The following is a 26,918-nucleotide window of genomic DNA, read 5'->3' as shown; positions in this document are numbered from 1 at the left end:
CCCATAGGTCTCTTATATTGTTTTCATTTTTTAAATTCATTTGGCTTTCTGTCTGCTGTTTTGATTGGGTAATTTCCATTACTCTATCTTTCAGACAACTTATTCTTTCTTCTGCATTATTCATTCAGCTGTTCATTGCCTTTAGCTCAGCTTTTGTCTCAGCAAAAAATTTTCTCATTTTTCTTGGTTCTTCCTTATAGTTTGTAGTTCCTTTTGACAGTAATCTGCATTTCTGTCAATAGCCTTTCTTAGTTCCTTCAGTATATGCATTACCTCCTTTTTGAACTCAGTGTCTATTAGATTGAAGAGGTCTGTTTCATTTTTCCTTCAGGGGAATTCTCTTGGTCTTTTAACTGGGAGTGGTTCCTCTGCTTCTTCATTTTGCTTATATTTCTCTTACTCTGTGAGTTTAGCAGAAATAATTATCTACTGTAGTCTTGGAGGGCTATTTAAATGCAGTAGCATCCCTGCATAGCTTGTGTGGGATATATATATATATATATATATATATATATATATATATATATATATATATATATATATATATATGCATAAATATTTTTTTTTTTGGTGTGAGGACTGTTTTTGGTTTGGATGCTTGCTATCTCTTTCTTCAGCATGTGCTGGCCATTATCTCCTTTGTAGGAGATGTGCAGGTGTGCAGCCCATGCATGCATCTAGGAAGGGGGGGGCAGCAGTTTGCTCCAGGTCATGGCAGCAGCAGCACCTTGTGCATGCTCCCGGGAAGGTGGGGGCAGCAACCTGCACCTGCTCATAGGATCCTTGGTGGTGGCAGCAGTCCACACTTGCCTCTGGAGTTTGAGATGGCAGCAGTAGCTCACAGCTGCCCCCAGAACTCATGTAGGCAGTGCTGTGCTACCTGAGAGCATGCACAGAGAAAGAAGCTCCTACGGTGGACCCACCCCTCTCCTTGCATGCCCTCCTGGGTCCCCTTCTCTGGTGGGCCCAGGCTCCTTCCTGTACTCCCTTGGTTGTAGCACACCACACCCTAGCCCCCTCAGGCTGTCTCCACACAGCCAACCCCAATCCTCTGCCCAGGGTCTGACCTCCAAAGCCTGAGCTTCAACACTCAGTCCCTGCCCACCCCAGAGGAAAAGTGTTTCAGGCTGGGGAGTGCCAGTAGACACTGACCATCTGTGTAGGTCTCTCTCCACTTTGCCCTCCACAAGCTGGTTGCTGTACTCTTCTCCAAGGCTCCAAAGATCCCCCTCTGTCCCAGCTGTTCTCCCTGATAGTGAGGGGACTTCCCAGGGTATGGAAACCTTTCCTCTTTCACAACTCCCTCCCAGGGGCACAGGTCCCATCCCAATTTCTTTCTCTTTGTCTTTTTTCTTTTTCTTTTGCCCTACCCAGTTATGTGGAGATTTTCTTGCCTTTTGGGGAGTCTGAGGTCTTCTGTCAGTGATCAGTAGATGTTCTGTGAGAATCAATCTGTATATGGTTGTATTTCTGATGTATCTGTGGGGGAAGGTGAGCTCCATGTCATACTCCTCTGTGTACATGCAAATATAAAAATTAATGAAACATTGATTTGTATATTGTTTGTCCCAAGCACCCAGATATTACTGTGAGCCCAAGACTAACAGTGTGTGCTAAATGGTACACACTCTCTGAGTGCCCTTATAGCTAATGAGAGAACTGGCAAGGTCAGGGATCAGGTTCTATGAGCTCATGGACTTCAATTTGTCCAGGTGAAGGAAACTCACTATAAGTATAGGGATTTAGGAAATTCTTTGTCCTCATTAATAATAAAAACCAAACTGCCTTTCAACTGTATTAAAACTTCTATACTTAATGTTTGCTGTTTAGTGATATCAAAGCGCATAATTGTTTTATGCTGAAGTTAAGAAAAATAATTACAAAGTAAAATCTGTCTTTGCTAAATTCCAATTACAAATCATTTAAAATTACCTTGGCTTGCAGTATACAGATTTTAATTCCAGTCTCAGCAGTTCTTGCTGCAAATGTCATTGTTTTATGGAATTAATTCCAGTATATGGAAAAGAAAGGCCAAGACCAGACAGTATCTTCTTGTCAGAACTTAAACTCCAACACCAGTAGGAAGGCTCAAAGATTCCAATTCCAAATGAATCATTTGGCAGAAATCCCTTTGTAATCATTTGTTGTAAAGCTATTTTTACACACAGTTTAACGTTCCACCTTCTGCTTTGTAGTTACTCAAGGGCAAACACCAGACCCTTGAAAATTAGCCCAATTATAACTTAATCCAATGAAGAATTCAAGAAAAAAAAACCAGAATTTTTCTCTTCTCTAGCTATTTTCTTTGAATTAAAATGTTATTTGGCAAACCAGAAATGGATAAAAAAGGAATTTAAAACAAAAAGAAGACAAGATGGTGTCTTAATACTTTAGATAAAAATTGACAGAAAAATGAACAGTTGAAAAACATTCAACATTCATGATTCACACAAATAACTAGTTTAAACATTTGAGACTTGAATAGATCTTTAACCAGACAAAGTCATAAAATTGCATAGGAGTGAGTTCTATGCTACTCATTTTATCCATTCTTTAAAAAAAGTGACTTGTATTCTCTTGATCTCTATTCCATCAATGTTGTTTATACAGTTCTATAATGGCTGCTGCTTAATAACATTTCACACTTTGATCAAAGACCTTGTAATGTATTGGCATCTTGCATTAAGCTTAGTACACTGAAATATCAGTAGAGCAGTCACTGTAGATGTTGTTCCCAATATCCATTCCAGAAATTAGAGTAAGTCAATCATGGTAATATATTCCCCTTACCAGTGATTTGTTAAGAAAAGATTGTGGAACTCATCTCTTGGTCTTCATTTTCAAAGGAGTCAATAAAAATCTTAACTGATAAAAATTAACACTGTAACAATGCTATTAAGTTAGTTTTATCATGATCTTCTCACTGAGGGAACCTTAGAAGGTTAATAACTTTTTTGCTACTAAATCACAGAGGTATCAGATTCATTAAATCTTGTGTTCTCAATGACTTCTTTGTACTACTTCATTCACAGACCCTCGGTTTCCTCAAGTGGGAAGCCTGTTCTCTCAAGTGGATTGAAAGCGGGTGGGGAAGCAGCTGGGACCTCAAGGCTTGGTAGACATTAAGCCAGGCATCTACTCTTCCCAAAGGCAAGGAAAAACCTTTGAGACTGAGAGGAAATGACCAGATGATCTCTGCCTAATCTTCTCCAAGGAAAGAAACTGATATACATTTATTTTCAGAGGATATCATATATACATATAAAATATTCCCCTGCTCTATGGGGAATAAGACTTTCTGACTATTCAGAAAATGATGTGCTTCCAAGCAGCAGACGGTGAGGATGGGAAAGTTGGTGCTGAGGGACTGAATGCAAAGTTTTGCTGCCTGAGGGGGCTGGATTTGAACTCCAGCTCTTTCATTGACTAATAGACAATGAGTAGTTAATTTTTCTTTTGAGCCTTAACGTTTTCATCTCTAAAAAATATTGATGTGTAGATTTCAGTGATTTGCATGTAATGAGAACACATGTAAACATAGACAGCATGTTGCCAGGCATACACGTTTCTCAAAATGGGTTCCCGATTCTATGCAGAGTTGGTTGGATTCTTGACTCCTTTATGAACTCTCTTGTAAACTTAATTGAAACAGAACCACTGTTATGAATATGGCAGATTAAAAATGACCACAGATTTTAAGACACTGCTCTCACTGAGAGTCTGCATTTATGTCTCTCCTCCTGAATGTGTATCTGCTCTGGAAATGCTTTGTCCACTGGAACAGGGCAGGGCAATGCTGTTCTGGTTTTGGGCCCTGGCCTTAAATATACTGGTGACTTTTACTTCTTCCTTAAAGTACTCAATCTTGGGGAATTGACTGAGAGTTAGAGATACCACATGGAGGGAAATGATATTACAAGAAAGGAGAGAGGTGAATGGCCAGGCCCCAACTATTCCAAGCCCCAGACATTTGAATTATTCTGATTGAGGGCCCAGATATTTTTGTGCAGTAGAGATGAGTCATTCCAAATGAAGTCTGTCCAAATTTCAGATTTATAAACAAAATAAATAATTGCTGCTGTCTCAAAACACTAAAGCTTAATGTCTGTATGCAATGAATGATATATGGACTATGGGATGAGGTGTTTTTTTTTGTTTTTAAGTGATCAGATTTTAAACAACAGTGGAAGAAGCTGGTCAAGTCAAGGTCTAGAAGAGGAAGTTAGAGGATTTGAGGGGACACTAAGCCAGCATTAACCCAGAGGTTTTTTTGGACACAAGTTGATTTTTACAGGGGAATCTGAGAGTTGTCTCAGATGTACTTCTAGCTGCCATGGTGGGGTCCTGAAGGAGGTTTTGGAGAGGTTTAGGGGAGGCTATTGCCTCTGTGTAGTGACTGCTTCTACACCTCTGAGGATCCTCAGTCAAGTAGCTGGTGGTAGCTTTATTAGGACAAGCCATCAGAAAGAAGTAGATGTGGAAAGAAAGAAAGCTAGAGCACACTGAAATCCACCAGACAGATTTGCATGCATCAGTCCTCCTCTGCCTGATCATAAAGGCCTTCACATAATAATACTTGATGCTTAATATCCTCTTTAAAACCTTAAACAAGTTCCTCTTTTGGCTAGCTCCTATGTGGAACAATACTGAGAAGGGAATTCTCAAAACATACTCATCAGCATAACAAAGTTGATGAAGTAAAATCCAGCATATGTGTAATGTACAGCATAGTGCTAGGCACAGCGAAAATATACATTTTCCCCCATAGTTCAGATAGGTCATAATTTGTCCATATTAATGACTATACTTGATTTGTCATACCTTGTTAAAAATTTAGGACTTTCTCCTATGCCCTTTGGAATTGTTACAAATAAAAGTATATATGCAAAGAACTGAAGTCAAATGAGAAAATAAATGTTTGGTTTATAAAGAACTGTAAAATGTCTAATAAATGAAGTTTTTCTGGTAAAAACTGCATTGGAGGACATAGGTCAGATGTGAAACCAAAATGGGAACTTTTATTCTTCGGCCTTGAATTGGAGGAAAACTTGCAGTAGAAACTAACTTGACCCCTTGCTTATAGGTGGAGGAGATATATATATATATATATATAGAGAGAGAGAGAGAAAGCAAGAGAAAGCAGGATCTTTACCCCATAGTAGATCTTTCCCTGATCCCTGATGATAGAAACCAGAAGACAGTCTGATGAACCAGAATAACAGAGCAAACAGGAGCCAGGAACAAAGTTTCATATCACTGAGGCACAATAACTCCATGTATTAATTAAACATGCCTTAATGAATGTCAAGATATGACAGATCTGGATCATTCTTATTACCTTGATGAAAAAATGGAAACCAAATGTCTTCATTGCAAGTCTCTATCCCCCATCCAATTGACACAGAAGTAAAACTTACCTTATAGGGCCTGTTTTTAATAATAAGGCACATGGGCTAATTGCATATTTCCTCTATAACCTCATTCTACCATATAATAATATTTATCCAAAACACAGGAGATAAATTTATGTAAAGCAAAAGTCTTTAGAGGACTAATTTTCAAAGTGCTTAGGCAAGAGCACATATTGAAATAATTATTTTAAATGCAAATAACAAATTTGATGTTCACGAGGGAAAGATTACACTCAAATATTATATGAGTGTGTTAAATTTTACCCATGAAGAAACAACTATAAAGAAAATGTGATGAGTAATTTATTAGGAGAAAACATTGAGTTAAAACAATATAATATAGGAAAATTAATACATTAATTTTTAAAAGGTCAGGGAGCAGGGATTTTACAAACTCTGGTAGGAAAACTTTCTATAAATAAGTAGAGAGCAAGGGTTTATATTTGGTTACATTGTACAGTAAAACTTTGCTTAACTACAATACTTGGGGAACAAATCTTAGGGTAACTTCATAAAAGACTTATTTTCTCTGACTTATTCTCTTTATTATATAATTTTAATAAATTTATGGTGGTATAGATGATATTCAATAAACTGTACATATTTTAAATGTACAATTGACCATTTTGTCATAAGCGTACACTTGAAAAATCATCACAATCAAGGTAATAACATACTCATTGCCCCTAAAAGTTTCCTTGTGCCCTGTTGTAATCCCTCCCTCCCATCTCTTCCCTTCATTCCCAGGTAGCCACTGTTGTGTCTGTTACTACAGATTAATTTACATTTTCTATACTTTATTTTGGTAAGTGGAATCATAAGAGTATGCATTTTTTTTCTGGCTTCTTTCACTCAGGATAATAATTTTTAGACTCATCCACATTGTTGACACTATCAGTAGTTCATCTCTGACTTGATGAGTATTATTCCACTGTATGTTTAACTAGTCACTGATGATGGGCATTTGGGTTGTTTACAATTTTTGGCTATTACACATGAAGCTGTTATTAACATACAAGTATTTGTATGAACATGTGCTTTAATTTCTTTTCAGTAAATATTTAGGAATGGAATGGCTGTATCATGTGGTACATGTATATTTAACTTTTTAAGTAATTGTCAAACTGTTATCCAAAGTAGTTGTAACATTTTACATTCCCAACAATAGTGAATAATGAGTCCTAATTCCTCCTCACCTCATAAGCATGTGATAGGGTCAAGTTTGTTTTGCTTCTTTTACCTTTTCTTTTTTTTTCTTCTTTTCTTTTTCTTTCTCCCTTTCTTTCATTTCTTACGAGGTGTGAAAAGTTATATTATCATGGCTTTAACCTACGTTTTTCTAATAACCAGCAATGTTGAATTTGTTGTTATATGCCACCTATATATCTTCTTTTGTAAGATGTCTGCTTAAAATCTTTTCCCATTTTTTCAGGTTGTTTGTTTTCTTATTTTTGAGTTTTAGGTATTCTTTATATGTAATGGATGATGTGATTTTTATCAGATATATGATTTGCAAATATTTTTTCCCAGACTGTGGATTGTCTTTTCATTCTCTGATACAAGTAAACTTTATTGTTTTTTTACAGATGACACTTTGGTACCATATCTAAAAATATTTGCTTATCACAGGGTCACTAAAGCTTTCTTTTATTTTTCCATACATTAGAAAGTATACAGTTTTATGCTTTATATTTGCTCCATGTTCCATTTTTTAATTTTATATACAGTGCTATAAGTGGATTGAAGATTATTTTTTTACATAGAGATACACAATTGTTCCAGTATCATTTCTTGAAAAGTATCCTTTCTTCACTAAACTGCCTTTTCACTTTGTTGAAATTGAGTTATCTGTATATATGAGTCTATTTCTGTTCCATTAATCTATTTAGCTATATTTATGCCACTCTCACAAGTTTTTTTTTTTTCAGGTGTATAACATAATGATTTAATATTGCTATTTGTTGCAATATATATTTCTATATATTGCAAAATGATCAGTACAATAAGTCTAGTTAACATCCATCACCACACACAGTTACAAAAGATTTTTCTTGTGATGAAAACTTTTAACATTTATTCTCTTAGCAACTTTCAAATATACAGTGCAGTATTATTAACTATAGTCCCCATAGTGTACATTACAACCTCATAACATTTATTTTATAGCTGGTAGTTTGTACTTTTTAACTCCCTTCTCCTACTTTTCCCACCCCACCACCTCCTGCCTCTGGCATCTGTGAGCTTGGGGTTTTTTGTTTGTTTGTTTGTTTGCTTGCTTGGTTAGTTTGCTATTTTGTTGTTGTTGTTCTTGTTTTTTAGATTCCACATATAAGTGGCATCATGTGGTATTTGTCTTTCTCTAACATATTTCACTTAAGATAATGTCCTCAAGGTCCATTCACGTTGTTGCAAATAGCAAGGTTTCCTTTTTTATGGCTTAATAATATTCCATTGAATGTATATACCTCATTTTTTAACATTTAAAATTTAATAGGGGTAGCCAATTATCTTCCAAATAAGTTTGCTCATATTTGCACACCCTCCAGTAGATTTCCATACACACTTATTGACACCAGATACTTTGAAACTTTTTTTGTCAATTTGATAGGTTAAAAAGCATATCATTCTTGTCTTAGCTTTCATTTGTTTAATTTTGAGTTAAGTTGAGCATTTGCATTTTCTCCCCTGTGATTTTACTGTGGATACACTTTGCCCATTTTCTTTTTTTTTTTTTAATTGGGGTATAGTTGCTTTACAATGTTGTGTTAGTTTTTGCTGTACAATGAAGTGAATCAACTATATGTATACATATATCCCCTGCCTCCCAGCCCTCCATCCCACCCATCTAGGGCACCACAGAGCACCAAGGTGAGCTCCCTGTGCTATACAGCAAGTTCCCACTAGCCATCTATTTTACACATGGTAGTGTATATATGTCAATCCTAATATTCCAATTCATCCCTCCCCACAGTGTCCAAATGTCTGTTTTCTACATCTGTGTCTCTATTCTTGCCCTGCAAATTGGTTCATCTGTATCATTTTTCTAGATTCCACATATATGTGTTAATATACAATATTTGTTTTTCTCTTTCTGACTTACTTCACTCCGTATGACAGATTCTAGGTCCATCCATATCTCTACAAATGACCCACTTTCATTCTCTTTATGGCTTGAGTATTATTCCATTGTATATGGTACCACATCTTCTTCATCCATTCATCTGTCAATGGACACTTAAGTTGTTTCCATGTCCTGGCTATTGTAAATAGTGCTGCGATGAGCATGTATCTTTTTAAATTATGGTTTTCTCAGGGTGTATACCCAGTAGTGGGATAGCTGTGTCATATGGTAGTTCTATTTTTAGTTGTTTAAGGAAACTCCATTATGTTCTCCATAATGGCTGTATCAATTTACATTCCCACCAATGGTGCAAGAGGGTTTCTTTTTTTCCACAACCTCTCCAGCATTTATTGGTTGTAGACTTTTTGATGATGGCCATTCTGACTGGTGTGAGGTGATATCTCATTATAGTTTCAATTTGCCTTTCTCTAATAATTAGTCATGTTGAGCGTCTTTTCATGTGCCTCTTGGCCAACTGTATGTCTTCCTTTGAGAAATGTCTAGGTCTTCCACCTATTTTTTTATTGGGTTGTTTGTTTTTTTGATACTGAGCTACATAAGCTGTTTGTATATTTTGGAGATTAATCCCTTGTCAATTGCTTCATTTGCAAATATTTTCTCCCATTCTGGGGTTGTCTGTTCATCTTGTTTATGGTTTCTTTTACTGTGCAAATGATTTTAAGTTTCATTAGGTCCCATTTATTTATTTTTGTTTTTATTTTTATTAGGAGGTGGGTCAAAAAAGATCTTGCTGTGATTTATGTCAAAGAGTGTTCTGCCTTTGTTTTCCTCTAAGAGTTTTATAGTGTCCATTCTTACCTTTAGGGCTTTAATCCATTTTGAGTTTATTTTTGTGTACAGTGTTAGGGAGTGTTCTAATTTCATTCTTTTACATGTAGCTGTCCAGTTTTCCCGGCATCACTTATTGAAGAGACTGTCTTTTCTCCATTGTATGTTCTTGCCTCCTTTGTCATACATTAGGTGTCCATAGGTATGTGGGTTTATCTCTAGGCTTTCTATTTTGTACCATTGATCTATATTTGTTTTTGTGCCCATACCATACTGTCTTGATTACTGTAGCTTTGTAGTATATTCTGAAGTCAGAGAGCCTGATTCCTCCAGCTTCATTTTTCTTTTTCAAGATTGCTTTGGCTATTTGGGGTCTTTTGTGTTTACATACAAACTGTAAAATTTTTTGTTCTAATTCTGTGGAAAATGCCATTGGTAATTTGATAGGGATTGCATTGAATCTGTAGATTGCTTTGGGTAATATAGTCATTTTCACAATATTGATTCTTCCAATCCAAGAACATGGTATATCTCACCATCTGGTTGTGTAACCTTTGATTTCTTTCATCAGTGTTTTATAGTTTTCTGAGTACCAGTCTTTTGCCTCCTTAGGTAGGTTTATTCCTAGGTATTCTATTCTTTTTGTTGCAATGGTAAATGGAATTGTTTCCTTAATTTCTCTTTCTTATCATTGTTAGTGTTAGGAATGCAAGAGATTTCTGTGCATTAATTTTGTATCCTGCAACTTTACCAAATTCCTTGATTGGCTCTAGTAGTTCTCTGGTGACATCTTTAGGATTTTCTCTGTATAGTATCATGTTATCTGTAAACAGTGACAGTTTTACTTCCTCCTTTTCAATTTGGATTCCTATTATTTCTTTTTCTTCTCTGATTGCTGTGGCTGGGACATCCAAAACTATGTTGAATAATAGTGGTGAGAGTAGACATACTTGTCTTGTTACTGATCTTAGAGGAAATTCTTTCAGTTTTTCACCATCGAGATTGCTGTCTGCTGTGGGTTTGCCATAAATGGTCTTTATTATATTGAGGTAGGTTCCCTCTATGCTCACTTTCTGGAGAGTTTTTATCATAAATGAGTGTAGAATTTTTTCAAAAGCTTTTTCTGCATCTATGGAGATGATCATATGGTTTTTATTCTTCAATTTGTTAATATGGTGTATCACATTGATTGATTTGCATATATTGAAGAATGCTTGTATTCCTGGGATAAATCACACTTGATTATGGTGTATGATCCTTTTAATGTGTTGTTGGATTCTGTTTGCTATTATTTTGTTGAGGATTTTTGCGTCTGTGTTCATCAGTGATGTTGCTCTGTAAGTTTCTTTTTTTTGTGATATCTTTGCCTGGTTTTGATATCAGGATGTTGGTGGCCTCATAGAATGAGCTGGGAAGTGTTCCTTCCTCTGCAATTTTTTGGAGGAGTTTGAGAAGAATGGGTGTTAGCTCTTCTCTAAATGTTTGATAGAATTCACCTGTGAATCCATCTGGTCCTGACTTTTGCTTGTTGGAAGATTTTTAATTACAGTTTCAATTACATTACTTGTGATTGGTCTGTTTATATTTTCTGTTTCTTCCTGGCTCAGTCTTGGAAGGTTGTCCTTTCTAAGAATTTGTCCATTTCTTACAGGTTGTTGATTTTATTGGCATAGAGTTGCTTGTAGTAGTGTCTTATGATCCTTTGTATATCTGCGGTGTCATTGTAATTTCTCCTTTTCATTTCTAATTTTATTGATTTGAGTCCTCTCCCTTTTTTTCTTGATGAGTCTGGCTAAAGGTTTATCAATTTTGTTTACCTTCTCAGGGAAACAGGTTTTAGTTTCATTGATTTTTGCTATTGTTTTCTTCATTTCTTTTTCATTTATTTCTGCTCTGATCTTTATGATTTTTTTCCTTCTGCTAACTGGGTTTTGTTTGTTCTTGTTTCTCTAGTTCCTTTAGATGTAAGGTTAGATTGTTTATTTGAGATTTTTCTTGTTTCTTGAGGTAGGACTGAATTGCTAAAAACTTCCCTCTTAAAACTGCTTTTGCTGCATCCCATAGGTTTTTGGTCATTGTGTTTTCACTGTCATGTTTCTATGAATTTTTTTTATATTTCCTCTTTGATTTCTTCAGTGATCTCTTGGTTATTTATCAGTGTATTGTTTAGCCCCCATGTGTTTGTATTTTTTACTTTTTTCTTCCTGTAATTGATTCTTAATCTCATAGTGTTGTGGTCAGAAAAGATGTTTGAAATGATTTCAATTTTCTTAAATTTACTGAGGCTTGATTTGTGACACAAGATGTGATCTATACTGGAAAGTGTTCTGTGTGCATGTGAGAAGAAAGTGTATTCTGCTTTCAGGTGGAATGTCCTATATATATCAATTAAATCTATCTGGTCTATTGTGTCATTTAAAGCTTGTGTTTCCTTATTAATTTTCTGTCTGGATGATCTGTCCATTGGTGTAAGTGGGGTGTTAAAAGTCCCCCACTATAATCGTGTTACTGTTGATTTCCCCTTTTATCACTGTCAGCATTTTCCTTATGTATTTAGGGGCTCCTGTGTTGGGCATAAATTTTATAATTGTTGTATCTTCTTCTTGGATTGTTACCTTGATCATTATGTAGTGTCCTTCCTTGTCTCTTGTAACAGTGTTTATTTTAAAGTCTATTTTATCTGATGTGAGCATTGCTACTCCATTTTCTTTTGATTTCCATTTGCATGGAATATCTTTTTCCATCCCCTCACTTTCAGTCTGTATGTGTCCCTAGGTCTGAAGTGGGTCTCTTGTAGGCAGCCTATATATGGGTCTTGTTTTTGTATCCATTCAGCCAGTCTGTGTCTTTTGGTTGGAGTATTTATTCCATTTACACTGAAGGTAATTATCTACATGTATATTCCTGTTACCATTTTCTTAATTGTTTTGGGTTTGTTTTTGTGGGTCTTTTCCTTCTCTTGTGTTTCCTGCCTAGAGAAGTTCCTTTAACATTTGTTGTAAAGCTGGTTTGGTGGTTCCGAATTCTCTTAGGTTTGTTTCTCTGTAAAGGTTTTAATTTCTCTGTTGAATCTGAATGAGATCCTTGCCGGGTAGAGCAATGTTGGTTGTAGTTTTTTCCCTTTCCTCTCTTTAAATATATCCTGCCACTCCCTTCTGGCCTGAGAGTTTCTGCTGAAAAATCAGCTGATAACTTTATGGCAATTCCCTTTTATGTTATTTGTTGCTTTTCCCTTGCTGCTTTTAATATGTTTCTTTGAATTTAATTTTTGTTAGTTTGATTAATATATGTCTCGGCATGCTTCTCCTTGGGTTTATCCTGTGTGGGACTCTCTGCACTTCCTGGACTTGGGTGACTATTTCCTTTCCCATGTTAGAGAGTTTTTTTTTTACTATAATCTCTTCAGATATTTTCTCAGACCCTTTCTCTTTCTCTTCTTCTTCTGGGACCCCTATAATTCGAATGTTGGTTTATTTAATGTTGTCCCAGAGGTCTCTGAGATTGTCCTCATTTCTTTTCATTCTTTTTTCTTTATTCTCCTCAGCAGTTATTTCCACCATTCTATTTTCCAGCTCACTTATTCATTCTTCTGCCTCAGTTATTCTGCTATTGATTCCTTCTAGTGTATTTTTCAATTATTGTGTTGTTCATCACTGTTTTTTTGTTCTTCAGTTCTTCTAGGTCCTTTTTAAACATTTCTTGTATTTTCTCCATCCATGCCTCCATTCTATTTCTGGGATTTTGGATCCTCTTTACTATCATTACTCTGAATTCTTTTTCAGGTAGGTTGCCTATTTCTTCTTCATTTATTTGGTCTTGTATGTTTTTACCATGCTCCTTTGTCTGTAACATATTTTTTCGTCATCTCAATTTTTTAGATGGGTGGGACTGTGTTTCCCTCTTGCTGGTTGTTTGGTCTGAGGCACCAGCACTGGGGTTTGCTAGCAGTTGAGTGGAGCTGGGTCTTGGTTCCAAGATGAGGACGTCCAGGAGAGCTCATACTGATTAATATTCCCCGGGGCCTGAATTTCTCTGTTAGTCTGTGTCCTCCTACTCTCACAAGTCTTGATTACTACAGCTTTATATTGTCTTGAAATCAGGCATCATGAGTCCTCCAACTTTTTTTCATTGTTGTCACTGTTAGTTTGGCTATTCTATGTCCTCTGCATTTGTATATAAGTTTTAAAACTGCTTTAAAATTTCTACAAATATACATGTTGGGATTTTGATTTGTATTGCACAGAATTTATAGATGAATGTGAAAAGAACTAATGTCTTAACAACATTATCTTCCCCAACAAATGGACAAGGTGATTCTATTTCTTAATTTTTCTATGCAGTGTTCATAGTTTTCATTGTAGAAGTCTTATACATCTTTTGTCAGGTATATCCCAATGTAATTCATATTTTTGATGTTATGCACAATAATTTTAAATTTCAATGTTGATTTTTTTTCTGAAAACAATGCAAAAATTAATTTTTGTCTTTGTTTTTTTAAAGAAATTTTAGGTTTGCAACCAAATTGAGAGGGAGGTACAGAGATTTTTCCACATATCCCCTGCTCTAAAACATGCATAGCCTTACCCATTATCAACACCAGTCAACAGAATGGTACATTAGTTACTAAAGATGAACTTACATTGACACATCGTAATCATCCAAAATCCATAGTTACCTTAGGGTTCACTCTTGGTATAGTACATTCTATGATTTAGGATGAATGTCTAATGATATATAACCATCATTATAATATTACATAGAGTATTTTAACTGACTTAAAAATCCTCTATGCCCTGCCTATTCATCTGTCCCCTTACACCCCAACCCCTGGCAACCCCTGATATATATATTTTTTGTCTCCATAGTTTTGTCTTTTCCAGAATGTCAATTAGTTGGAGTTATACAGAATGTAGCTTTTTCAGATTAGTAATAAGCATTTAAGTTTCCTCCATATCTTTTCATGGCCTGATAGCTCAATTCTTTTTAGTGCTGAATAATATTCCATTGTCTAGATATATCACAGTATATTTATCCATTTACCTCCACATCTTGGTTTTTTTCCTGCAAATTTTGGCTATTATGAATAAAGTTTCCATAAACATGTGCAGGTTTTTGTGTGAACATAAGTTTTCAACTACTTTGAGTAAATGGCAAGGAGTGCAATTGCTGTATTGTATGGTAAGAGTATGTTTAGTTTTGTAAGAAACAGTTTTCCAAAGTGACTGTTTTCCCCACCACTGTATGAAAGTTCCTGAGCTTCACATCCTTGCCAGCATTTGGTGTTATTTGTGTTCTGGATTTTGGCCATTCTAATAAGTGTGTAGTGGTATCTCATTGTTGTTTTATTTTGTATTTGCCTGGACATATGATGTGGGGAACCTTTTCATATGCTTATTTGCCACCAGTATATCTTCTTTGATGAGGTGTCCATTAAGGTCTTTAGACCATTTTAATTGGGTTGTTTTCTTATTATTGAATTTTAAGAGTTCTTTATCCATTTTGGATAAAAGATGAATCTTCTGCAAAAATTTTCTCAGTCTGTGGCTTCTAATTCTCTTGATATTGTGTTTCATGGCACAAGTTTTCAATTTTAATGAAGTCCAACTTATCAATTATTTCCTTCATGGAGTGGATCCTTGGTGTTGTATCAAAAAATGTGTCACCATACCCACGGTCATGTTAAGTTTTCTCCTATGGTATCTTCTAGAAGATAGACATTTTACATTTGGGTCTCTGATCCATTTTGAGTTAATTTTTGTGAAGGGTTTAAGGTCCATGTCTAGATTCACTGTTTTGCATGTGGATGACCAGTTGTTTCAGCATCATTTATTGAAAAGACTGTCTTTCCTCCAATGTATTGCCTTTTGCTTCTTTGTCAAGGATAATTTGACTATTTTTATGGAGGTGTACTTCTGGGCTGTTTTGTTCCATTGATCTATTTTTCCATTCCCTCATCAATACAACACTGTCTTGATTATTATAGCTTTATAGAAATTCTTAAAGTTGGGTAGCACCAGTCCTCCAACTTGTTCTTATCATTCAGTATTGTGTTGGCTATTCAGGGTCATTTGTCTCTTCAGATAAACTTCAAAATCAATGTGCTGATATCTATAAAATATCTATAAAATAACTTGCTGGGATTTTGATTGAGAGTGCATTGAATCTATAGATCAAGTTGGCAAGAACTGACATCAGGACAATATTGAGTCTTCCTGTCCATGAACATAGAATATCTCTCCATTTATTTATTTCTTCTTTGATTTTGTTAGAGTTTTGTAGTTTACATTATATAGATCTTATCCATATATTTTTTAGATTTATACCTAAGTATTTTGTTTTGGGAGTACTTATATAAATGGAATTATGTTTTTAATTTCAAATTCCACCACTACATTGTTGGTATATAGGGAAAAAATTGACTTTTGTGTATTAACCTTGTATCCTGCAACCTTGCTATAATCACTTCTTATTTCAGGATTTTGTTGCTGTTGTTGATTATTTTGACTTTTCTACATAAATGACGTGTTTTACAAACAAAGGCAGTTTTGTCTTCCTTCCCAATCTGTATTCCTTTTTCCCTCTTTTCTTGCATTAACAAGGACTTTCAACATGATGTTGAAAAGGAGAGGTGAAAGCCACATTCTGGCCTTGTATCTGATCTCAGTGGGAAAACTATTAGTTTTTTGAAGAGTCTTTATCCAATTGAGAAGTCTCTCTCTATTCCTAGGTTTCTGATTCTTATTATGAATGGGTGTTAGATTTTGTCAAATGCTTTTTCTGCCTGTACTGATATGATCATGTGATTTTTCTTTTATAGCCTGTTGATGTGATGGATTACATTAATTGAGTTTTAAGTGTTGAACCAGCAGTTCATATCTGGGATAAATTCTACTTGGTCATGGTGTATAATTTTTCTATATTTTTTTGGATTTGATTTGAAAATATTTGGTTGAGGATTTTTGGTCTATGTTCATGAGAGATGTTGGTCTGAAGTTTTATTTTCTTGTAGTGTCTTTGTCTGGTGTTGGTATTGGGATAATGCTGACCTAACAGAATGAGAAAGTATTTCCTCAGTTTCTGTCCTCTGAAAGATTGTAGAGAATTGGTATAGTTTCTCCCTTAAATGTATGGTAGAATTCACCATGAACCCATCTAGCCTGGTGCCTTCTATTTTGGAAGGTTATATTTATTCATTTAATTTATGGAATAAATGCAGTTCTATTCAGATCATTGATTTCTTCTTGTGTGAGTTTGGCAGATTGTGTCTTTGAAAGTATGATCAATTTTGTCTAGGTTATCAAATATGGGCTTAGAGTTGTTCATAGTATTCATTTTTTATTGTTTTGATTTCCATGTATCTGTAGTGATGTCCCCTCTTTCATTTCTAATGTTAGTAACTGGTGTTTTTTTTTTTTTTTTTCCCATAGTTAGCCTAGGTAGAAGCTTATTTTGTTGATCTTTTCAAGGAACCAGATTTTCTTTTGTTATTCTTCTCTAGTTCCTGTTTACAATTTCATGATTTATGCTCTAATTCTTTTTTAAATTGAGGTATAGTTGATGTACAATAGTATATGTTTCAGATGTACAAAACAGTGGTTCACAATTTTCAAATGTTATATTCCATTTATAGTTATTATAAAATATTAGCTATATTTTTCTGCTTACTTGGGATTTCATTTGCTCTACTTTTTCTAGTTTCCTAATGTGGAAAGTTGGATGACTGATTTTATATCTTCTTTTCTAATATATTCATTCAATGCTATAAAATTTCCTCCAAGCATTGCTTTTGCTGTCTCACACAAACTGTGAGGTTTGTCTTCATGTTTATGTGTTTAAGAATATATTTTGAGATTTCTTCTTTGACCCAGGTGTCACTGAGAAGGGTGTTGTTTAACCTCCATGTATTTTGGAATTTTCTAGTTGTCTGTTATTGATTTCTAGTTTAATTCCTTTGTGATCAGCAATCAGACATTGTATGACTTCTATTCTTTTAAATTTGTTAAGGTGTGTTTTATGGTCCATAATGTAGTGGATCTTTGTGAATGTTGCACATGAGCTTGAGAAGCATGTATATTCCACTGTTGTTGGATGAAGTAGTCTATGTATGTTAGTTATATCCTGTTGATAGATGGTATTATTGAGTTGGACTATGTCCTTACTGATTTTCTGCCTGCCAGTTGTGTCCATTTCTGAGACAGGGGTGCTGAAGTCTCCATCCACGACAATGGATACATCTATTTCTTCTTGCATTTCTATCAGTTTTTGCCTTGTTTATTTTGACAGTATTATGTTAGATTCACACACAGTAAGAATTATGTCTTCTTAAAAACTGAACCTTTTATTAGTATGTAAATGAACTTCTTTATCCCTGAAGCTTTCTTTGGTTTGAAATCTGTTCTGTCTGAAATTAATATAGCTACTCCTGCTTTCTTTAGTATTAGCATGGTATACTTTCCCCCATATATTTACTTTTCATCTATTTTATCTTTATATTTAAAGTGAGTTTCTTTATTGACCAAGGATTTCTCCATGGGACATCAGTTCTCCAGGAGAAATTTCCAGGTTTCCTATATGTCAGTGCTAAGAAGTTCCTACAGGTGCCCCATCATGAGGCATCAGGAAGTACTAGAGCCTGAGGAATGACTAGGCTGTATCTACTCAACACTGGTAAAACCTATATGTAGAACATTCCAGCCAGAACATTGGCTGGAATTGGAAATTTTCACAATAGGTTGCCAACAGAGAGGCTTTTTGCTTTCTATTGAAATTAGTATTATTTAGAACCATTAATTATTCTCTTTTACTTAAGATTCCCTTTGTCTCAGTATTACTTCTTCTTTCCTTATTCAGCTTTTTCTATGTTTTCTTATGTTTCTTTCACTGTAACTATTACTGTAGTTAATGTGTTGTTACATGCTCTTTCTTCTTCCATTTTCATTCCTCTCTTCCTGGAAAGGAAAGTTTGACTGATTGAGAGTCCCCTTTTAAGTGATGCATTTGCACAATAAAAAGGTTATATTAATGTATTAAGAACTGTCTATTTGGAAAATAAAATTCAGAGTAACTATTTCCTAAGGAACATGTTTAAAACAAAATTGATACAGAATGTAATGTCTCCCTCTACAAATGAAAAAATCATATGTAGTTACCAGTCTATGCATGAAAACTGGTTTCTATTCTCTTTACATTTATTGGAAGAAGCACTTTTGTTTTTAGTTATTATCAAAAGGGACTTTACCTAGTCCTGGTATAGCAGTTAAATTAGTGTTACCTTTTTACTAGAGAGACGGGGTCATGGATATTCCAAAATATCATTTTCTCTCTGTATACAGGGGGTGGGGGAGGGGATTGGTTCCAGGATCCCCTACTCCCCATACCAAAATCCACAGACGCTCAAGTCCCTTATATAAAATGAAGGAGTAGAGAGACTGGAATTTGAGACATTAAAATAGCTGCTATGTTACCTGTTTAGTAATTTCTGGAGTTCAGTTCAAAACCAACAGAACCCCAAATCTTGTTACTGTGATGGAACTCGGATCAATCCTTTCTCACTCACACTGTCAGTGTGGCTTCAGTGTTCTTTACTCCCTTTCCTGGGAGACACTCATTGATGGCGTACTTTAGGAAATAAACTTGCATTTATGAAATTATAAGGTACCAGCTTTGGCTTAGAAACAAAGGAAAAGATTAGTTGCTTCTTTAGGCAGCCAGCAGGTGCAACCATATAAGAGAGAGATAGGGTTGTCTTGACACTGGATAATTTATGTAAGTTCTAGTTAAAGTTGTCGATTGTAAACTGAGTTCCCCAGGGCTTATGTGCTCATTCACTCTGTTTAATGTGCTTTTAAACTACACAAATCCCTTGCCAGATCCAAGAATGTAGTGTACTTTCTTAGGTTGACCCTCATGCACAAATATTTATGCATGGTTAGTTTGCTTGTATCCATGATATCAGTTTTTATATTACATGTTAACTCTTTTTAAATATTTTCCTTACAACTCAACCCTTTATATAGAATTTTTATCAGCTGTATTTATCATAAATTCAGCAGACATAACTTATTTGCAAATTATGCAAATAGTTATGTTTCATTACAAATTTTGCTTATATATGTGTGTATGCATGTATATATATATATATATATATAAACTGTGTGTTGCCATTTAAGAATGTGAGTACCTTTATATTATCTTTATAGAATGAATATGCTATTGTAGTATGATTGGAAAATGTATGATAATTTGTAAAATCCAAAGGTCTTACAAGAGCCTTGCAAAGTCCTCCATTATTTAGCCCAGACTTCATTTCTTAAAACTTTCCCATTCACTTGTCATGCTTCAGCACCTTTGCTTCCTGTTGTTCTTCAAACACAGTATTTCTCAATAAACATTAGGTAACATTAGGATCACCTAGGCCACAGCTTGCAGTGCCCAATTCCAGAGTTTCTGGTTTAGTAGGTTGAGGCCAAAAATTTGCTTAACGCGCTCCTTGATGATGGGGACGCTGCTTGTTCAAGGACCCCACTTTGTAAACACCTGCTCAAAAAAGGGAAACTGCTTTCCACCTCAGGCCTTTCTCACTTCCTATTTCCTCCACCTGGAAAACCCTTCCCCTAGATACATTTCCTTGATACTATTCAGGTTTATACTCAGGTGTCACATCTTAGGAGAAATTTCCTGAAAAATGGCCTATCTAAAGTAGCACTCCTGTGACGCTATCCTCCTTTATTTTCTTACATAGAACTTTACTCTGTATGTATCTATCTGTCTCTTTGAACACACAGTATACAACTATGTATTTATTTACAAGTATATTGTATATTATATAAATATAGAACTTTTTGTTTATTCGTTTATTTGCATATAATCTGCCTTCTGTACTAGAATTTAATACCCTTGAGGAAGAGGATTTTTTTGTTTGCTGCCAAATCCTCAACAAGTAGAACAATGTCTGTCAAATAATAGGCTTTCAACAAATATTTGTTCACTAAATAAATACATTGTAAATCTGCCAAACTCCCTTTCCAAAAGAATCAGCAAGGCTGAGTTATAACCTCAAATTTTAGTCTTCATATAAAAAGGTTATATAAAAAGTAAGGCATATTGGTCTTTATGGGGCAGTGGGATTGGTATAAGGGAAAGAATGTTAGACTTAGAAGAGTAATTCCTGGATTTTAGCTCTGTTCATGTCAATTAAACTGTGATACTATGGATGAATCTCACTTTCTTCACTGATGCAATGGAAATTATAATGACCACATGGTTATGATGACTGAGATAAAGTTTTCAAAAATCTGTCATTCAATAGGTGTATAGTACATGTTTGTTGGATCTGAAAAAGACTCTATAACCTCCTTTGGCAAAATTCTTTTTAAGTAACAGCTTACTTAAAAATAGAGCTTACTTTAACATTTCTTGATATCTCTAAATGATAACATGACTCTACAAAGAACTAGTATAGAAATCTAAGATATACTAGCTTCTCTCTTGATACAGGGAGAAGTATTGTTACTATGATATTAACACAGTGCTTAAATACCTCAGATATACATTAGAATGCATGGGAGGGCAATTCCTTTGGGGAAGATGATGTAAATTCAAAATACAACTGTGTGGATTAAATTATTATTTAGAAATTGCAGAGTATTCTCTGCCCTTTAACTTTGGGTTTAGGCATGGAATATGCTTAAACCAATATAATGTTAGCAGGCCTGATATGTTCATAAACTTGCAAAATTCTTACATCATTGTTCTTCCCCTTTTGTAATTTGCCATTGATAAAAGAATTACGTATTCAGGTGGCCTGACAGTCCCAGATAGAATATGGCAAACGTGGAACAGAGTCTCCTGTTGAGCCTACAAAGAAAACTTTTTAAAGTTAAAAGGTTTGACACAGCAAAGGAAACCATCCACAAAAGACAACCTACTGAATGGGAGAAAATATTTGCAAATGATATGACTGATAAGAGGTTAATACCCAACATTTGTAAACAGCTCATAAAAGTCAACATCAGAAAAACAAGTAAATCAAAAAATGGGCAGAAGACCTGAATAGACATTTTTCCAAAGAGTAAACGCAGATGGGCAACAGGCACATGAAAATATGCTCAACATCACTAGTCATCAGGGAAATGCAAATCAAAACCACAATGAGATACCATCAAACAACACAAACAACAATTTTGGTGAGGATGTGGAGAAAAGGGAACCCTCCAACACTGTTGGTGGGAATGTAAATTGGCGTAACCACTATGAAAAAAACAGTATGGCGATTTCTCAAAAAACTAAAATTAGAATTACCATATGACCCAGGAATTCCACGCATGAGTATATATCCAAAAAACCCAAAAACACTAAGTCTAAAAGATACATGCACCCCAACGTTCATAGCAACATTATTTATAATTGCTAAGGTATGGAGGCAGCCTAAGTGTCCATAAACAGAGGAAAAAGATGTGGTGTATATATATATATATATATATATATATATATATATATATATATATATATATATATATATATATATATATATATATATATATATATATATATATATATATATATATATATATATATATATATATATATATATATATAGAAATAATGCCATTTGAAGCAACATGGATGGACTTGAAGGGCATTATTATAAGTGAAATAACTCAGAGGAAGATAAATACTGTATGATAGCACTCATATATGAAATCTAAAAAATACAACTAACTAGGGGAAAAAACAAAAAAGAAGCAGACTCATAGATCTAGAGAACAAACTAGTGGTTACCAGTGGGGAGAGGGAAGGGGGTAAGGGCAATATATGTAAGTGGTACAAACTATTATGCATAAAATAAGCTACAGGGATATACTGTACAACACAGGGAATATAGCCAATGTTTTATAATAATTATAAGTGGAGTATAACCTTAAAAATTGTGAATCACTTTATTGTACACCTGTAACTTATATACTATTGTATGTCAACTATACTTCAATTAAAAAAAAAGGAAAGCATATTTATAGCTCTGTTGGGAAAACATTTTCTTCATCAAAATATGTGTTCTAAATAAGAGTTTTTTAATAGAGTTCCTGTGGAGTTTAAATGAGATGCTATAGGCATTAGGTAGTGCTCTGTTATATGCACTTATCAGGCACTGTGCTAAGCCCTAACCATTACAATGACATTGGGAAACAGAAACTATTATCATTCTTACTTACCTCAAATAAGGGAACTGAGATGTTTAGAAGTTTGGAAATTTTCCAACAGACTAACTGCCAAGAATTATTAGCAGTTCTCTCTTTGTCCAGAATCCATGATGTTAACTACATTTTTTGGGTTACTGCCAAAATGTATTGCTTTCTTCTCCCTACTTTATAAGTCCACTTCAAAAAAACTGCTTATTGAAAAATTAAATTCTAAAGAATGTTTTAGTGGTTCCATATGTAGGATGCAGGGATTTCCTCATATATTTGAGAAATTACTGAGGACATTAGGTTCACTGTTCAAACATATAAATTAAATGTTCCTGGATTATTACATTTTATAATGCTTGATAAAATGTTATATGCAATCTCTCTCAGTTGTTTTAATACATAACTTCCTTCAGTATCAAAGATAGCTTTATGCATTTTTAGAATAGGCCAAAATGCTTCAAAAAAGTATTCTCCTAGAAAAAGGTGGTTCAATCTTTTGTTCTTGTTCCCAAAGAGTATGTCTAAAAGTTTTTGGGAAAAGTTTTTGAAAGAAAGTAATATGTAAGTGTTTGTTTTCAAATAAATGCAATTATGTATGTATGTAATTTCAAATAAATGCAATTATGTATGTATGTAATTTCAATTATGTATCCTAACTTCCTTGAAATCAGAACACACCAATGATCTTTCTTGAACCTGTTTTACTATTATTTTGGATTATCATCTTCCTAATAACTTAATAGATCAATCTCTCTCTGTAATGAAAAATCACAAGACACTTCCCTCATTTTTTTCTTAGTAATTTGAACTTTTTAGTTTCTTCCTCTCTTGATCAGATAACGTTCAAAATACTCATTTATACCAAAAATGAATAGTTCATAAGTATCTTCTGTACTTTAAATGTTTGACCTATACTGTCCTGTTACCATTTATTTAATAATCATATGTCATTGGAAAAATCAGTAGGTATATAATCACATGCTCTGATTCATCTGGGACCCACAATTTCAAGGAAAAGAGCTTAAACTCTATTCTAAAAGTTCAGACACATACTGCTATACCTGTTTTAAGACATTTTGTATGGAAAAATAACAGGTCTCAGAAAACTTTTCAGGAAGAAACTTTCATAATGTGAAGGAGCATTTTTATATGGACCACACTCAAGGGTCAGAGCTTACAGATTGGAAGCAAGGAGTGGTTCCTGGAAAAATGTCAAACTGCACTGGCATCTCCCACCTTCCAACCCAACTTTTGAGTGAAATGTTCTGTGCAACAAAAGAGAAAGAAATACGTTAAAGCTGAAAGGACCATATTTGGTGCCAATTTCTCTCTGTTTAGGTAGTGCTCTGTTATATGCACTTATCAGGCACTGTGCTAAGCCCTAACCATTGCAATGACATTGGGAAACAGAAACTGTTATCATTCTTACTTACCCTTCCCACATAAAGGCTATGTAATGGGTTTCTCCACTACATAATTCCCCCATTAAAAGAACTGTGTAGGGCTTCCCTGGTGGTGCAGTGGTTGGGAATCTGCCTGCAAATGCAAGGGACAAGGGTTTGAGCCCTGGTCCAGGAAGATCCCACATGCCACAGAGCAACTAAGCCCACAGGCCATAACTGTTGAGCCTGTGCTCTGGAGCCTGTGAGCCACAACTACTGTAGCCCATGTGCCTAGAGCCTGTGCTCTGCAACAAGAGAAGCCAGTGCAATGAAAAGCCCACACACCACAATGAGGAGCAGCCCCTGCTCATTGCATCTAAAAGAGGGCCCCACACACAACAACGAAGCACCAAAAGTTAAAAAAAAATGTGTAAATTTTTGGCTTTTGCTTGGCTGTCCAACAGTATCATAAAGGACCTGGTCTGGTCCCTTTCCATCCATAAGCGCTTCTATGCTTGTTTGCTAAATTTATTCTTGCTTTTCACCCCAGGGTCCCAAGTTGTTAACAGACATTTACAATGCCAGGGGCATCGTAAGTCAGGGGCAGAAAGTCAGGAATGGGGAGTGGGATGGAATTTAGAGGAAGAGGAGTTTTTCTGCTTATCAGGGAGATAGATAGTATTATTTTCCAAAAGTCTTTTAACAGACTTCCTTTCAAGTCTCATTGAGCAGAATTATATCACATGGCCAATTCTAACTGCCCAAGCAATTGAGAAGATAAATAGGTGCTCTTCCAGCTTTAAATTGCAAGTCAGCAAAGAAAGAATGGTTTGGGAAATTTTTTTATTGACCATTAACACTACCACAACCTCTGTCATATGAAGCCTTCTTAGTTCTGATGCTTTACTGCAAGAGATGAGCAGAAAAAATGGCTAAAATAAATGTTGCCATAGGCGAGAAACAGAGAGAGGGTAAGCAATGGAAATCAGAAAAAGTAATTAAATTCCAGGTAGTGGTGAGAGCAGATGAGGGCATAGATCAAAGCCATAAGGTTATCAGCTGATTTTTCAGCAGAAACTCTGCAGGCCAGAAGGGAGTGATACAATATATTTAAGCTCATGAAAGGAAAATACCTACAACCAAGAATACTCTACCCAGAAAGGCTCTCATTCAGATTTGACAGAGAAATCAAAAGCTTTACAGATAAGCAAAAGCTAAAAGAATTAAGCACCACCAAACCAGCTTTATAACAAATGCTACAAGAACTTCTCTAGGCATAAAAGAAAAGGCTGCAACTAGAAAGTGGAAAATTATGAAATGGGAAAGCTCACTGGTAAAGGCAAACACACAGTAAATGTAGGAAATCATCCACACACAAATATGATATCAAAACTAGTAATTATGAGAGAAGAGTACAAGTGTAGGATATTTGAAATTCATTTGAAATGAACAAGCCAGCAACTTAAAACAATCTTTCTTTTTTATATATAGAGTGCTGTACCAAAACCTCATGGTAACCACAAATGAAGAATCTATAATAGATATACACATTAAAAAAAAAAAAAGGAATCCAAAAGCAACACTAAAGACAATCATCAATTCACGAGAGAAGAGAACAAAAGAGGAGAGGAAGAAAAAAGACCTACAGAAACAAATCCAAAACAATTAACAAAATGACAATAACAACATACATATTGATAATTACCTTAAATATAAATGGATTAAATGCTCCAACTAAAAGACATAGACTGACTGAATGTATACAAAAACAAGACTTGTACACATGCTGTCTACAAGGGATCCACTTCAGACATAGAGACACATAGAGACTGAAAGTGAGGGGATAGAAAAAGTATTCCATGCAAATGGAAATCAAAAGAAAGCAGAGTAACAATGCTCATATATGATAAAATAGACTTTAAAATAAAGACTGTTAAAAGAGACAAGGAAGGACACTACATAATGATCAAGGGATCAATCCAAGAAGAAGATATGCCAATTGTATATATATATGCACCCAACACGGGAGCACCTCAATATATAAGGAACATGTTAACAGATATAAAAGGAGAAATTGACAGTAACACAATAATAGTGAGGGATTTTAACACCCCACTTACATCAATGGAGATCAGACAGGAAATCAATAAGGATACACAGGACTTAAATGACACATTAGACCATGTCAACTTAATTGATACCTATACAGAGTTCTGTTTGCTAGCAGCAGAATACACATTCTTTTCAAGTACATATGGAACATTCTCCAGGATAGATCACATGCTGGGCCACAAAGCAAGCCTAAGTAAATTTAATTGAAATAATATGAAGCATCTTTTCTGACCAAAACACTATGAGATTAGAAATCAACTACAAGAAAAATGCAAAAACACAAACACGTGGAGGTTAAACAATATGCTACTAAACAACCAACTGGTCAATGAAGAAATCAAAGTGGGAATAAAAAATACCTAGAGACAAATGAAAACAAAAATAGGATGATCCAAAACCAGTGGGATGCAGCAAAAACAAGTCTAAGAGGTAAATTTATAGTGATACGAGTTTACTGCAGGAAACAAGAAAAATCTCAAATAGCCTAAACTTACACCTAAAGCAAATAGAGAAAGTAGAACAAACAAAACCCAAAGTTAGTAGAAGGAAAGAAATCATAAAGATCAGAGGAGAAATAAATGAAAGAGATGAAGAAAACAACAGAAAATATCAATGAAACTAAAAGCTGGTTCTTTGAAAAGAAAAACAAATTGGTAAACTTTTAGCCAGACTCATCAAGAAGAAAAGGGAGAGGACTCAAATCAATAAAATTAGCAATGAAAAAGGGGAAATTATAGCCACACCACAGAAATACAATGGATCATAAGAGACTACTAGAAGCAGCTACATGCCAATAAAATGGACAACCTAGAAGAAATGGATAAATTCTTAGAAAGGTACAATCTCCCAAGACTAAACCAGGAAGAAATAGAAATATGAACAGACCAATCACAAGCAGTGAAATTGACACTGTGCT

This window comes from Hyperoodon ampullatus, assembly GCF_949752795.1.
Source record: "Hyperoodon ampullatus genome assembly, chromosome: 1".
NCBI classification, from domain to species: Eukaryota; Metazoa; Chordata; class Mammalia; order Artiodactyla; family Ziphiidae; genus Hyperoodon; species Hyperoodon ampullatus.
Note: the sequence above shows the minus strand (reverse complement) of the source record.